A 16,595-nucleotide genomic window follows, 5' to 3' on the forward strand; every position below is an offset into this window, starting at 1 on the left:
ATGCACGCTCTGGTGCAGGCGTCAATAGTGAGGAGGCTGTGGGGACAAACTGCAGTTCACACACCCAATCTGACCACAGCCACCGCTGTGAATAAAGCTCTGTGGGTGTGTGGATTGTCCGGCTGCTCTGGCGTCTGAACAGCAGAGCTGAGCAGCTGCATCAGAGATCAGGAGGTTTGCAGACCCTGAAATATTTACTCCCAAGCCCTTGACAGAAAAAGTGTGCTGAGCCCTGTTCTACACGAATCAGAATTCACCCTGATGAGACAGGACAGCAGGGCCCAAACCAGCATGGTTAATGAGACTGAAGTAATGTTTTATTTCCAACACCTTTGTTGAAGTCCTGCAGGTCCAGCGACAGACTGTAGCCAGGAAGCGTCTGCAGGAGGAGTCGGTAGCAGGCCTCCCCGCCAGGCTCCGGGATGCCAGGGGACGCGCGCTGCACGGGGGCCACCCGCTTGAAGAGGGCGGACTTGCAGTGGAAGCCGATCAACTCACAGAGCTCAGAGAGGATGCTGCACTGCTGAATTCTCTCCTCGGAATGCTGAAGCACAGGGAGAAAAGCAACAAGCATCTGAACGAAACATGTAAGTGAAAAAAGATACATAAAAAATGGTTTCCCATAAAACAGAGACCCGATGATACGGGAAGGAAGAGGAAGGCTGACTTAGTGCACTGACGGGACCGGATGCAGAAACACAGGGAAGCAGCGCTGTGCAGACGCTCCAGACCCCCTCTGGGCCCCACCTCACCGCGTTCAGCCTGTCCTATTACTAGAAAGGCCCGTATTCCCTGAAACAGAGGAATCTGCTACCTACATATGAGACACACAGAAGGGAAAGAGGAAAAGGAAGGGAAAGTAAAGAAATAACAGTTCATCTAGACCCTAGGGTTTTGGCGGGACTTTCACCAAACACACAACTTCTCAAAGCACAGAGCACACAATGAGAGGTTGACAGAATGACTGCGACTTCTGCTCCTTAAGCACCAGCTACCTGCCAGCACATCCTGCACCCCTTACTGAATCATTACAATCATCTCAGAAACTATTACTACCCCGGCTCACAGGCAAGGAAATCTGAAACTCGGGGAGGATTTGTTATCATCCTGGACAAAGTCCCACGGCCCAGAAGTGTCAGAGCAGCCGGCAGACCCTGGACTAAAATGCTCCTCATCACCACGGGCCCTGAGCCTCAGTCTGAGGCCACGTCAGGGCTGCACAGGCCCAGAGCATGAGTCTGTGGGACAGGGAATGCTCCCACTAGAAGTGCCAGGCCAAGTCCCTCAGGAACTATGAAATGAAACCAAATCCCCAAACTCATTTCCAACCCACTGCCCTGTCCGGGAGGACTGCTCAGCACATCTGCACTGTCACCTGTGCACAGGCTAAGCAAGGGGCCCAGTGACGTGACGTCCCAGTGGAAGTGGCTTGGAGTCCACTTCATCACAGGACAGACTCTCTTGGCTTCCAACGTTAACTCTCCATTCCATTTCTAACTGTAAAGTAAGTTTTCACTTGTTTTCGTCTCCTAGAAACAAAGAGAGTGGTAAAATCAGCAGGAAACTCAAGACAGCGGAAGAGTCTCCTGGCCATCTGGAAGGATAGGCCGCGGAGGGAACAGAGACAGAGATCAGAAAGACCCATGTTCCAGTCCAAAGTCTGCACGTCACTCGATTTGGCAGCTTCCTTATTAATACAGGTGATAAAATCTAATTATGATTGTTGGGAAAAGTAAGTGAAATAAAGTATGCCACTAGCATAGGTCTAAAATCCTCCATGAGTGTTCCAGAAATGGAAGTGATCGTGGTTAGTTACTGTCTGCCAAGTCTTAGGTGCTAAGCCCACATCAGCCAGCCAGAGATGTGCCAGAGAATGTCTCACCAGCCAGCAGCCTTGTCCAACTTGGAAACTCACAGTGTCTGAAGAACAGGCAATGGTGGATGATTTGGGACACTCTGGAGGTAGCACTCCAGTGATGACTTTAAAAAGCTGGGGAGAATTTAGGGGACCATACAGTTCAAATACAGAAAACACATTCCATGTCTACCCAGATTGATCTCTAGCCATGATGATTCAGAGAGAAAATACATATTCAAACTTACACCAATTTCCCACATAAGTGCATCAAAACAATTTGGAAAGAATGTAACTTTCTTCTCTAGATCACAAAGCGGGGATTACAAGGTTTGTTCTAAGAACCCTACTTGTAAAACATCTGCTAACATAACTGGGTCAACTATCAGTCATCATCATTTGAAGAGAAGGATGGAAAAGAACAAAGCCAAGCTAATACGCTCGTGTCTTTTGTAGGGTTACGATGTCACAGAGGAGACGGACAGGTCAACAAGGAACCACTCTGCCGTGATCACGGAGCCAGGGAACGGGATAGGCAGCAAGATGTATGATGCAGACCACAGCCATGCCCGCGCTTCTAGGCAGGTACCCAAAGTCACCTCAACAAAGTGTCAAACGCTTGTGCCCACGTCCTCATCATCTGACATGTATTTAAGAGAAATGAAAACCTATTAACGGGCAATACCCTTGGTGGGTACACCGTCCAAAGAGCAAAGTCACAATTTGACAACTGGCCATCTCGGTTCCCTGGGATTCATTCTTGGAGAACCTTAAAATCCACTCCTATGTCCTCAAGAAGTGCTGCCTACTTGTCCTATCATTGGCTCAGGGATACAGCACATTCACGTGGACTTTAATGTCTGCACAGATTTGACTGTCTTTCTCCAGGTTCACTTCTCAATTCTGAAGAGGCCTGAGTTAAGTCCATCCTCAGTAAGATCAATTCCCTCCCGTGATAACTCATTGAACCTGCAATTAAAAGCCAACTGAACAGGACTGTCCTCAGCTAAAAATGTCACCCACCCTTCACTGCTTTCTTAATCTCCTCTCCTGGCTAATTGCAACAGACAAACACCTCCCTCCACCAAGTTCCCCAACTATGTCAGTTTGTCTTCCCAAAGAGAAAGTAAGGTCCATAAAAGAGGAGACAACTCCATAGTCACTTCTGAATTCCTAGCATATAGTAATGTCAATAAATAGAACTATAATTATGGCTTATTTCCTTTAAAATCTTTCTGGTTATTTAAATGAAACCTTGGAAGAGAGGTGTTTGGGTCCAGTATCTTGATCCAGAAGACTCTGGAGGCCTTTTTCGGAATGGCTGTTCACTGATCCATTCAAAACACAACTTCTCATTCCGGGAGGAGCTGTGCTTTTCTGCCAGGAGTTTGTGGTCACTCTTATGACACAACAGCTTTAAACTAAATCCTTACTTTGGATTTGTTATTTTTCCCCTCTTCCAACAAAATAGAGTTTCCTTACTTTCTTGCCTTGAGGAATTTTTTTCTTTCTTTCTAACTCACCCTTTAGTAAAGCAGGCTTCTCAGGAAGTGCTTGACCTTACATAGGATCAGCCATCCAACTCCCGTGTGGGAGGCCTCGGGCTCACCTCCTGCCCTCCTGTCAGGGCAACTGAAACTCAGTTCAGGAGCCAACCTGCACCCCAGGGCTTCTTAGGCTCATGTATCTCCCAGAATCCCTGCTTTCTGGTTTCTCTTGGCTTCTGAGGATTTCCCCTCACTTTCTTGACTATTAGCTGTGTAGCTTGAAAGATGAGGAAGGAAGATTTTATTTCTTAATCAGCATTTTAAGGAACTTGTGTAATGAAGGTTTTCACGAGTTTCTAGAACCCTCCATTGCCGAGATAGAAAACACACTAGATATTTTCAAAATTTAGGTATCATGTACATTTTTTTCTTTTGTTTTCTTAACTGCTAACAGACAATTTTTAATTAAAAAAAATAAGTCCCCGAATAGGATAGAACCTTGAAGGGGCAAACAAAATTAAAGGGCAAAGACAGAAGAATGATAAGTACTCTACAAAGTTAATAGAATACATACACTAAGGATCAGATCAGCAGTTCTCAGTAACAGCTAATTGAAATATGACCATGTGGTAAAACTTCTCTCCAGTCAGGAGATGGCCAACAGAAAATAGAATTAAAACAACAAACTAAAATTCTAAGTCTGGCAATGTATAGAAGGCTACCAGCTAAATGTGTCTTCTTCTGGAAAAGAGGGAGGCTCACCAGGTCTTTACTGTGGAGCCTGAGCCCAGGAGAGGGTGGTAAAGTGAGCTCTGTAAGTACCCAATTAGCAAAGTGAGTGATGAATAAAGAGACGTGAGCTTTGATGACAGCAATGATACTACTATTCACTTGTCCTTAAAGTATGTTTTCACATTCCGTGATCAATACCTCAGGGTCCTCAGGGATTGAGATTATAGGAAAATGCACAGCCCGGTCCCAGACCTCCTCTGTGAGCTCATGATACTGCACTTAGATGTCTCAAGGGCACCTCCAACTCCACTTGCAAAGAGATGACTTCACTGTTCTCCTCCCATAGCCGTCCTGCCCAGGGCCCCTGGTCGGGGGGCAAGGTCTCCCTGCCTCTCCCAGCTCAGGCCCATCACTCACAGATGTGACTGGACCCCTCCTTCAGGGCCCAGATTTCCTCAGTCACCGAGTCCCACCACCCACACCTATCCTACCAGGTACTCATTGGCACTCACTCAGCACTGACTCTGTGCTGGGGTCCATGCTGCACACTGTGCACACGTTATCTCACTGGATCTCCACAGCAGTCCTGGGAAGTCGGTACATCACTGCTTTAATTGATTAGATAAATTGTTTCACTTCCTTGAGTGCGTCATCCAAAGTGACACGGTTACTGAGCCACAAAACTGGGACTGAAAACCACTTGAAAATTGAACACTGCTACTCCTCACATCCACCCTACTCTGACTCATCACATCACCTCCTGCCCAGCCTTCTAAATGTTTCCAAGCATTCTACAAGACAAAAGTGATCTACGAGAGCACCCCACTCCCCTAATTAAAATCTGTCAATGACGGTCCAATGTTCTTTAGAGAAAGCCCCACCGGGCCTCAGCACAGCCCAATGGCCTGGCATCCTCGTTCCCTGCACGGCCGCTCCGCCTCACCCACCACGCAGCTCTACAATTGCCGTGTCCAGGACAGGGATGCTGACTCTGTAGAACCCGGGGTTCGTCTCACTCGAACAATGATCAACCTCTTCAGTGGTCACTCTCTTCAATGCTGACTCTCCGAAAAATGTTTTCTCGGGATGAATCAGTATCTTTTTCCTTGCAACTTCCAGTCATTGATAATGAGCTCCCCACAAAAGAGAGAAGAGCTAATCCTCAACCTCCTTATCTGTAAAGTGTGAATAACGAGGAAATGTGTGAGATCTTAAGAGAAATAATATTCATTTGAGGCTGAGGGACAATTCCCAACATACAGTGGGCACTCAATATGTGCTTAATATCAATAAGAATAGATTCCATTCCAGCAACCTTAAATCAATGTTTTATGGCTTTGTCCAACAGACTAGAGAAAAACTGTTGGGCCAACCCCTTTGATAAGATCAGCAGAAGCTTACTGGGATAGATAAGCACTGACTCCAGTTATAGCTGCAGCCAACCAGCACTACGGGGCAGGGGCAGTTTGCTCAAACTCTTGCATGTTGTTTGAGCATTTAATTGTAGTTATTGAATAAAGACAGGTGTTCTTTAGTCAAAGCTCCTGAAACATAAATCTTCAGATTGATGCAAATTAGGTTTCAAGTACAACACTCTCACTATAAATTATTTGAAAATGATAGTCTTACCTCCTCTGCACATCAAAAGGGCATGTTCTTAATGTATCAGACTATATACACTGAAAGGATTGTTTAAAAGAAATTAAGATGAAGCCATCATGAATAAGCTCTCAGTATTATCTGCACAAAGCCCCACCCAAGGGTCTCATTTCTCACTTCCACATATGTGGAGCCAGCCGACAATCGATCAGGTCCAGAAATCTGTGCTGCAGGACTGAGAAAAGAAAGACAAGACTAAAAGGAAGACAAGACTAAAAGCTAGGGGAGAGGGTCTCACTCTAGCCCGCAAGACGCTAGGTCAAGAGTGGACCTCGTGTTTATTTCCAGCAGTTAATTTATATGCTTTTAACCCATAGGCAACAGTATCGTAGGTAACGGATTGTTTTTATGATCTCTTAACAATGTGTACTAAAATCAGTAACTTGTGCATAGTTACATACATCATTATTGTTTATATTTCTCATCAATCACGACTAACCGTTCCCCATGAGCTAACATTATTGATTACTGTTATTGTTCCTCTAGGCTAAGATTTGTGTATTGGTAACTCAGGTAATTGTCACTAAGATCACTAACTTATGTAACTTGTGTATAGGTAACTCAGGTGATTGTCACTAAGATCACTAACTTATGTAACTTGTGTATAGGTAACTCAGGTGATTGTTACTAAGATCACTAACTTGTGTGACCTGTATCTCTCTTTCCAGAAGCCCCTGTTCTTAATAACTCAATGGCATCAAGATGTTTTTCCGACTCCAAATGCACCTGCTGTTTTTCTAACAAAGGGGTGGCGGGACAGAGATTGTCTTTGCTCAATCAACCTTAGAGCCTGACGCCCTGCACTCTGGGAGTTTAGGCCCAGTTTCTGTGCTCGGCAGCCCTCAGGTCATGAGTGACCCCCCGCACACATAGGTGTTCAGGTAGCTTAACCTGAGTCTTGGTTTCTTATAGCACTGGGGAAGGAAGAGTTGTGGATAGATTTATGTAGTAACTATAAACCTGGTGTAATTGCTGAGAAGAAATCCTAGAAATAAACAAACTGATATATAGTCCCACCCTTAAGAAGCTCAGCCTTTCCATTTACAACAGCATTAAAAATAAAATGAGAGATACATTTAACAAAAATTTACAAGATTTGTACATTGAACATTTTGAAGTATCAATGAAAATATTTAAAAGATCTACATATATGGAAGACATCCCATGTTCATGGAATGGTAGACAATATTGTTAAAAATGTTAAGACTCCCCAAGTGATCTACAAATTCAGGGGATACCCTACCAAAATTGCAGCTGACTTCTTTGGAAAAATTGAAAAAAAGATCCCAAAATTCATATGTAATTGCAAGGTCCACAGGTCAGCCAAAACCATCTTGAAAAAGAAGAGCAAAGTTGGAGGACTCACTTTAAAATTTACTACAAATCTATAGTACTCAAGTCATTACGTTACTGGCATAAGTTTGGAAACATAAATCTATGAGACACAATAAAAAATTCAGAGGGGGGAAGCTTACATTTACAGTCAGTTTTCCACAAGGGTGCCAACAACACTCCATTGAAAGAATAGTCTATTCAACAAATGGTGCAGGGACACCTGGGTATCTGCAGGCAAAAGAATGAGTCTGGAATCTGGACCCCCCCTATTGTTTATAACAAATAAAAATTAATTCAAAATGGATCACAGACAGAAAGGCAAAAACTAAACCTATAAACTTTCTATAAGAAGACATAGTATAAATCTTTGTGGTCCTAGGATAGGCTATGGTTTCCTAGATACAATACCAAGAGCACAAGTGATAAAAAAAAACAAACAAACAGATAAACAGGACTTCATCCAAATTAAAACCATTTGTTACAAAGGACATCACCAAGAAAGTGAAATGAAAGGGGAAGGGGGTAGCTCAAGTGATAGAGTGCATGCTTGGCAAAAAATAAAAATGAAATAAATGAATAAATCTAATTACCTCCCCTATAAAGAAATTGTTTTAATTTTTCAAAAAAGTAAAGTGAAACGACAATCTGCAGAATAGGAGAAAAATTTTGCAAAGCATATATCTAATAATAGACTATTATCCAGCATATAAAACAAATGCTTACAACTGAACAATACAAAGAAAATTGACCCAATTTTTAAATTTGCCACGGATTTAAATAGATACACAGTTGGCCAATAAACATATGAAAAGATGCTCAGCATCACTAGCCAAATCAAAATCAAAATGAGATCTCATTTTACACCCACTAGGATGGTTATAATCAAAACATGGACAATAACAAGTGTCAGTCAGGAGGCAGAGAAATGGGAAACCTCAACATGCAGCCTTTGGAAAGGGGCAATTGTGCAGCTTCTTTGAAAAAGTCTGGTGTTTCCTCAAAAGGTTAGAGTTATCATATGTCTAAGCAATTCTACTCCTACCTATAGTGTCATCTCTCAGTATCCTCAGGGGGTTGGTTTCAGGAACCTCGCACCCTGGATTCCATAATCCAATGATGTTCGAGTCCCTTTACAATCAGCTATCTGGATCCATGAAGTGGAAACTACAGATATGGCAGGCCAACCTTTCAGCCAACAGAATGAAAACATATTCTCACAAAAATTTACACATCAATATTCATAGCAGTATCATTCGGAGTAGCCAAAAGTTGCAAACAATATCCATCCATCAATGAATGGATAAACAAAATTACCAAGAATAATCCCTCAAACTTTTGGTCATTGCATCTTTGACAAAGAAGTTGAGAACTTACAATGGGGTAAAGACAGCCTCTTCAGCAAATGGTGTAGGGAAAACTGGACAGCTGCATGTAAATCAATGAAGTTAGACTACTCCCTCACAGCATACACAAAAATAAATTCAAAATGGCTTAAAGAATTAAACATGTAGACAAGACACTATAAACCTCTTAGAAGAAAACATAGGCAAAACATCTGACATACATCTCAGCAATGTTCTCCTAGAGCAGCCTACTCAAGCAATAGAAATACAAGCCAAAATATACAAGTGGGATCTAATTAAACTTACAAGCTTTTGCACAGCAAAGGAAACAATAAGCAAAACAAAAAGACAACCTATGGAATGGGAGAAAATATTTGCAATGAATGAGACTGACAAGGGCTTAATTCCCAGAATATATAAACATCTTTTACACTTGATAAGAAAGAAAAACAAACAATATAATCCAAAAATGGGCAGAAGACCTAAAGAAACATTTCTCCAATGAAGACATACAAATGGCCAATAGGCACATGAAAAAATGCTCAATATCATTATCAGAGAAATGCAAATCAAAACTACAATCAAATATCACCTCACACCAGTCAGAATAGCCATCATTCAGAAGTTCACAAACATTAAATGCTGGAGAGGCTGTGGAGAAAATGGAACCGTCTTACACTGTGCTGGGAATGCAGTTTTGTGGAGCCATTGTGGAATACAGTATGGAGATTTCCCAGAAGATAAGAAATTGACTTCCCATATGACCCAGCAATCCCACTCCTGGGCGTATATCCAGAAGGAACCCTAATTCAAAAAGACACCTACATCCCAACGTTCAGAGCAGCACTATTTACAATAGCCAACACATGGAAACAACTTAAATGTCCACTGACAGATGACTGGATAAAGAGGTTCTAGTGTATTTATACCATAGACTAGTACTCAGCCATAAAAACTAATAAAATAATGCCATTTGCAGCAACATGAATGGACCTGGAGAATGTCATTCTAAGAGAAGTAAGCCAGAAAGAGAAAGAAAAATAACATATGAGATCACTCAAATGTGGAATCTAAACAAAACAAAACAAAATAAAACAAAACAAAAAAGACAAACATATCTACAGAAAAGAAACAGGCACAGAGACATAGAAAGCAAACTATGGTTACCAGAGGGGAGAGGGTGTGGGAAGGGATATATTGGGAGTTCAAGATTTGCAGAAACTGACTATGTATAGAATAAACAGTAAGTTTATACTGTATAGTACAGGGAAATATATTTATATCTTATAGTAACTTATGTTGAAAAAGAATATGAAAAAGAATACATGTATGTTCCTAAATAACTGAAGGGTTGTGCTGTAAACAAGAAACTGATGCAACACTATAAACTGACTAGACTTCAATGAAACTATTTTTAAATAGACCATAAACAAAAAAAAAGGAAAAAGATATTATTAAACCAAAAGAATAAATTACTGTTTCAGGCTACAACATGGATGAACCTTGTAACAGTATGCTAAAATAAGCCAGACACAAAAGAGAAATACTGCCCTTTTAAGTGAAGTGTATCTAAGTGTTCATTGTACTATTCCGGTAAATTTTCCGGATGTTTGAAGTCTATCAAAATAAAAATAAAGTGTATTATTCATTAAAAACATAAAACGATTCCTCACAGGAGGGCTTTAATATTAAATGAAGAAATGCATGTAACGGTCATGGAAAAACACTTTTCATGTCCACAGTCACTGCCGTCACTGCCACTCAGAGGGTGGTGCCAGTGCTGATGAGAGCTTCTTCCACTCACTCCCCTGCAGACAGGAGTGAGGGCCTGGGCTCTGACAGGCAGGAGAACCGAGAACCTGGGTCAGACACAGCCACGCCCCAGACTCTGCGTTACCCAACTTTCTTATACAAACTGCTACATGTAACATAAACATGCTAGAGGGATGTATCTTACAACACAGGGAATACAACCTATGTTTTACAATAACTATAAACGGAGCATCTATTGTAAACCTGAAACTTATATCATACTGTAAATCAGCTATAACTTTATAACAAATTAAAAAATAATTTAAAATGTTATCACTTTAATATTCAATTCGGTTATTAAGTAATTACTAAACAGCTTAGAATGTATAAAAGCATTTAAGTGTGATAAGTTTGTTTACATATTTATTTACTTTCAGCCCCCTGCTAAAAGAGAAATTAAACAATTTTTCAAACACAGCTCAACAACCATAACAACAGAAAGACAAAAGTGAGAGTGAAGAGAAAATGGAGATTCAATATTTAATGAAACCAGGGGGAGGTAAAGTCATAAAAATGGATGCCATGAAGTCAGGGTAAGTGTTAAAGGCCGACTAAAATTCAGCTCTAAGATTCTTGGCAGCTAAACTAAAAAGAATAAGATGATGGGGCGGGTGGTAGAACTCGGTGGTAGAGCGTGCGCTTAGCGTGCACGGGGTCCTGGGTTCAAGCCCCAGGGCCTCCTCTAACAGATAAATACACCTAACTACCTACCCCACCAAAAGAGCCCCAAAGAAAAAAGAGAAATTTCTTTCCAAAAAATCCTGATATAAAATTTAGATTAAATACTTTAAAAAAAAAAAGAAAAATAGTAAAAGATGAGTGACACAAGCAATAATGCCCGTGAGATAAATCTGCGGTGGCTGCTGGCAGGTGCCCATTTCCCACGTGGGAAAATCTGAAACATCCTTCTCACCACTCAGAGTCATCCTCAGCCCACACCACCCATCCCCCTGTTAAATGCAGGAGCACAGGCAGGGCCAGGCCTTTGCTCTCTCTGTGTCATCACAGTGAGACAGGATGGAAGGAGGCAGAGCACAGCCATTCAAGGAAGGCCACAGCAATTAACATAAAATGGTAAAGGATTCAACCCCCAATAGTCCTTGAGGCTCAGGATGAAGAGATTTAACTTCTAGCAGATCTTGAGCTTCATTATACACCCATTGTAATAGTAACATGGTGAATAACACGCCCCCAGGCAACATGGCAGTCCCAAGGCTAGCCACAAAATGTCAAAGGGTGTGAAATGGCCAACTCCCTGGGAATTCCATCCCCTTGCCCTTAGGCTGGTCCTTCTACTTATTAGCATATGAAACCACCAAGCCCATGAAAACCAGCAATACAGCGCCGCCTCGCGGTCACTCGTCTCTCTCCCTCTTCGGAGAAGGCCCACACTCTGTCTGTGGAGTGTGTACCTACTTTTAATCTGAGCATCCAACCACCACACCTCGTGGCGTTTCTCTTGCCTTTCAATGTCACTCTCTGAATAAATCTACCTTTACTCAACAGTGGCTTGCTCTTGAATTCTTTCCTGCATGAAGCTAAGGACCAACATCTGGCGGGGCACATCTCAGTGGCTCAACCAAAGCCTGGGACACAGCCCTTCTCATGCCCCACTTATTTTTTCTTGTATCAACAGGTCTGGGTTGTGAAGGGAGCTCTGAGTCCCCAGCTAAGGGACAGAAGTAGCATCCAGGGCTCGAATAGGCGGGCAGCCCCTACCCCATCAGGGGCCCTGGGGTCAGCCCGGTTCTCTGTGGTTCTCTGTTGTGCTGTCTCCCCATCCAGAGAGTGTTCTCCCTAGGCCTCTCCCCACAAAACCTTTCTCTCCAAAATACAAGCACACCATGTCACAGTCCTCTTGTTCAACCAGGAAATTTTCAGCCCACTTTTTCCTTCTCCAGTAAAGAACTTAACTGTCCTCCCTCCCATCCCACCACTTCTTTCTTTGTGAGAACTCTGCACTCCCCACACACCATCCTGAACGCAGGTGACTTGCTGGCTGGGTTGGAGATGTTTCAGTCTCACACAGCCTGCATCCTTTCATTTCCCCTTGCTACTTTAAAAAGCCTTTCCTGAGTCACCCACCCCACTGATTCTGAACTTCACAAAGTGCTGAGTTTGCAGTCACTATGTGCATACCTCCCAGGTTTTGGCTAGGTTTCCTTCCCAAGATCTTCATTAAGGAGCTGCATCAAGAAGTTTAAAGAGGCTATTCTTACATCTGAGTGGAGGAGACTGCAAAAAACTTAAATGGCTTTGAAGAGAGAGTTAACCAGGGACAGAGAGGTCGCAGGTCCTAGTCAACAGTGTCATGAGGCAAAATGTTCTTCAAAGGCTCAGAGTGGCTTCTGAACATGGAGTCGGCAGGGAGGAGGTGCCAGGGAGTGAGTGGGGTGAGTGACACAGGGTACACTCCCCCAGCTGGGGAAGAATTGGATTTTGTTCTAGTTTTCCAAACAATTTCTTATTACTTTTTTCTCTTATTGTCACATATCTTTTCCTACGAATTAAGAAAATCAATGTCAGTCATTTGGGCCGCTTGGGAGAAGCTACACGATGCCATTCACAGGGCTGGGACATGACAACCACACCAATCTTAGTTGAAAGAGCAGTGGGGGTATTTCCAAGGTGACCACGGGCATGCAGCAAACTCCCCAGCTTCAATTACCTCATCTCAAAGGTGGGGCCAATAAAACTACCCAGCAAAGTGCGTGATGATTATGACTGACATCTGTTTACTAGGTAAGTGCCCATGAAAGCTGCCGCTTAATGGGGAATGAGTATGATGTATGAGGCCCAGTCTACCTGGTCACACGCGCCCTGCCTTCCTGCCTTGGTGCAGCAGCAGAGCTTGTTTAGCTGAGATGAACGCCCCCAGAGCAGCCCCGACGAGAAAGCTCTCAGCTCTGCACCGCGAGACGTGTTCCTTTCCTTCTCAGAGCTGATCACAGTTTGCAGTCGTCTGTTTTTATGTTTATCCCTTTTGTAACTGCCTCTCCTCCGAAGTTTTTGCTCAAGAAGCACAGGACCAGGTGTGTCTTGCTGCCTGCTGGATATTCTTGGCTGGGTGATAGCCGACCCCACGTCTGGCTCTGGTGCTGAATGGAGAGGGCAAAAGGCCCAGGGGCCCATACTGAACCGAGGCCCCTTCACCCAAAATTATGGTCTGACTTTGGGCAAATTACACAGTCTTCTTTACCCTGAGATTCCTCATCTGTCCATGAAAATAACTGCCCATGGCACACAGAGTTACAAGGATTAAAGGAACTCACCAAATTCACAACCTATTCAAAGGGCTACCAGTGCATCCTCAACAGACAAGTGCTGCCTTTACAGCTCTGACACACGCCAAGCGGGGCGGCCGCACACAGTGAACACTGCTAAGTGCCAGTGTGTTAAGTGCTTCATGTGTGCTATAATACTCTTTACAACTTACAACAATCACAGGAAGAAACCAATATTATCATGCCCATTTCACAGATTCACCAACAGGTTAAGAGAGGTTACATTCTAGTCCAAGGCCCTACGGTAAGGAAATGGCGATTTAACCCTGAATCTGGGCCCAGGCCTGGGCTCCATCTCTCTCCCACCCACCTGACCACTTGCCTATGAAATCCACCTGTCCAAAACACAATTTTGCTGCCGGCCAGCTCTTAAATGCAATGTGTGCCACAGTTTCTCAAAGTTGGTTAATTACCATAAAGTGTTGTCAGAAACCACTACAGAAAAGAAAGGTGGACTCATGTCCCTGGCCACAAAGAAGTGGAATTCTGTCTTGCCTTCTCCTGTAATGTGCAGAAACCCTTCCCTACACCACCAAATCCTTTTCTATGCTTCCTCCATGTTTATGTTTGCACACGGCTTATTAAAGTAGAAGGTACCTGCAGTAATTCCACCTCGGTTCCTTTCCAAGTTTGCAGATTATCCATAATCTGTCTGTGAACGAAAATACTACAATGTGAATGAAAATACTGCAACCATGTCAGTAAACAAAGAATGCTGAAACCAAGTCATCAGTGGCTGCGGCCACCCCCCAGCAAGGACAGGCCTGCAGCCCAGCCTCTGCAGCCACTCACAACGGTGCCCTCTGAGCAGATTCAGAAAAAGAAAAAGAAAAGACAGGATACTGGCCCTAGATAGCTAGGTGCTTGTCTAAAGAATGAATTCGGTAAGTCCAAATGTTTGCTTCCTGCCATACATAGAAAAGCACTAAATTCTTGAACTTGAGATACCTGGCTTTCTTTAGATAACAAGCAATCTTTTATCGTTCCAACTACCTGGTCTTTGTTGTAAAGCTCCTATATATCCTAGCTCCTCCCTAATCTCTTCGGAGCAGTCCCTCAGAGCGATCTGAGAGGCTGTCATCCTGGCTCGAGTCCTCCCACCAAATAAAACATAACTCTTAACTTTTAGGCTGCACCTTTATTTCAGTGAACAGTTTTGGACACCACGAAGGGACCCAGAGCAGACTGCTCTCCACCTGAACTCTCCGAGTAACCGAAGCCTTGGTACCAGCAGTGGCCCTTTGTGCCCATCCGCCTCCTCGGGGAGTCCAGATGAATTTGGGTGAGTCTCTCCTGGTTCTCGGATCTCACATATTGGTTGATGATCCTGAGTTTTATTTGGCGGTGTATCCAGGTACCTGGCCCTCCAGTTGAAAGATACTGGGGGGAATTACCCACCCAGTGGAGAAATACTGGGTGGGGCCTGGTTGAAAGATAACGGGAAATACCCACCATGAGGAGACGTCCGAGGTGGGGCTGGTTGAAAGATACCAGGAAAATATTCACCCAGTGGAGACGTCCTGAGTGGGTCCAAGTTGAAAGACCTTGGGGTCAGGACTAAGTGGTTAGGTAAGAGGCTGGTCTAATGCTTTCCTCAATTTGGTTACCTCCATTGAATTTTTTGGGATAAAATAAAACTCATGAGGAAACTTTCAACTCCAAAAATGGGACCCTCATCCTGGCTGGTTACAGCTTTCTCGGGTGAAAGAGAAACTTGCAGGAGTGGTAGAGGCAAAGACTTCATGCCACAGAGTTGTCCCTGAGGAAATCTTACAAGCAATTTTATTCTGAGAACCCGACCTTACAATGGGGAATAGAACTTTCCAAAAAAAAAAAAAAAAAGAAAAGAAAAGAAAAGAAAAAGAAATGGCAGATTGCCAGCCTCCAACTAATACCCCAGCCAGGTGTATATAAATACAAAAGTTACAACATTAATTGGGAATTAGAAAAAGAAATCTCACTCTGAAAGTAAATAACCATGCCTGATAAAAATATTTTTTGGAATTCTGAACTTATAAAAACAAAGTCCCCTTTAGGGGGAACATGGATTTCTCTTCCTGTGTCCTTCAAATGTAAACGTTTTATCTTTCTCTTGGTATTTTTTGTTTGTGTATGTATGTATATATGTGTTTCCTTTTTTTAAAGGAAAACTTGTACTCTGCCATGCAAAAGGTACAAGTATTGTGTACATATCGTGGCCACGCAAATAAATTGGGATTCTCAACGATCCTTTTATAGTAACAATTTTCAGACATTTTGCCATCTTAACCTTTGTTGCATCAGCCTGGACCACAAAGGCATTTACCTTTTGGAGAGTAAACTTTTGAATTTTATTTAGGCAACACCCCCACTCTCATGTGGAAAAGCCTCTCCATCTTATTCAGTTAAAATCACTATATATATATATATATATATATATATATATATATATATATATATATATATATATAAATTAATGACCATATGATGGATCCTTTAATTTGGAAAAACTTAAATTCGTGAAAATTAAAATAGCTCTCATTATAAACAGCTGTTTTATTGGTACCTATTTAAATTAAGTTTAAAGGTAAAAAAATATATCTAATGGTTAACCTAAGAACTTAGATAAAAAAAGAAAAACTGGTTTGAAAAACTACATTTGTGTTTTTCCTTTCCCATCAATGATTTTAGAGATGCTAATAAAAACTTAGAATAATTATTGTTAATTAGGTTGAGTAACTGGAAAAAGGAATGTAAAAACGTCGAAAGATTTTTTCTTAATGAAAAAAAAAAATACCAACACAATGGGCTTATCCCAAATGGGAAATATTTTTAAATGGTTATTTTGAATGAGATAAATAAAATGGACATTTTTGGATTTAAATACAAGGTTTTGATACTACACTATGTAAAGTTAAAAAAAAAAAGACCAAAGAGATCACCTACTGCCCCCCCAACATTAAAGTTCAGACAAGTCCATTTTATTTAAAGTTGGCGATCTCAGAAACTTTTTTATAAAATTAGATACACTGCACAAAAAAAAAAAAAAAGAAAAAAAAGAAAAGAAAAGAAAAACGAAAAAGGCTTCTGGCACTCCTTCTAGAAATAA

At 42.2% G+C, this 16,595-nt stretch overlaps 1 long non-coding RNA gene across 1 annotated transcript in view; it reads right to left on the bottom strand.

Moving 5' to 3' along the window:
• Positions 1-295: 295 nt before the first annotated feature.
• LOC116283280 (uncharacterized) overlaps positions 296-16,595 on the bottom strand; it is a 40,004-nt gene continuing 23,704 nt past the window's right edge. The window contains exon 3 of the long non-coding RNA XR_012080167.1: positions 296-544. This is a non-coding gene — a long non-coding RNA (uncharacterized lncRNA). The remainder of the gene's footprint in view (positions 545-16,595) is intronic.

The sequence above is a fragment of the Vicugna pacos genome, chromosome 14 (assembly GCF_048564905.1).
Source record: "Vicugna pacos chromosome 14, VicPac4, whole genome shotgun sequence".
NCBI lineage: Eukaryota > Metazoa > Chordata > Mammalia > Artiodactyla > Camelidae > Vicugna > Vicugna pacos.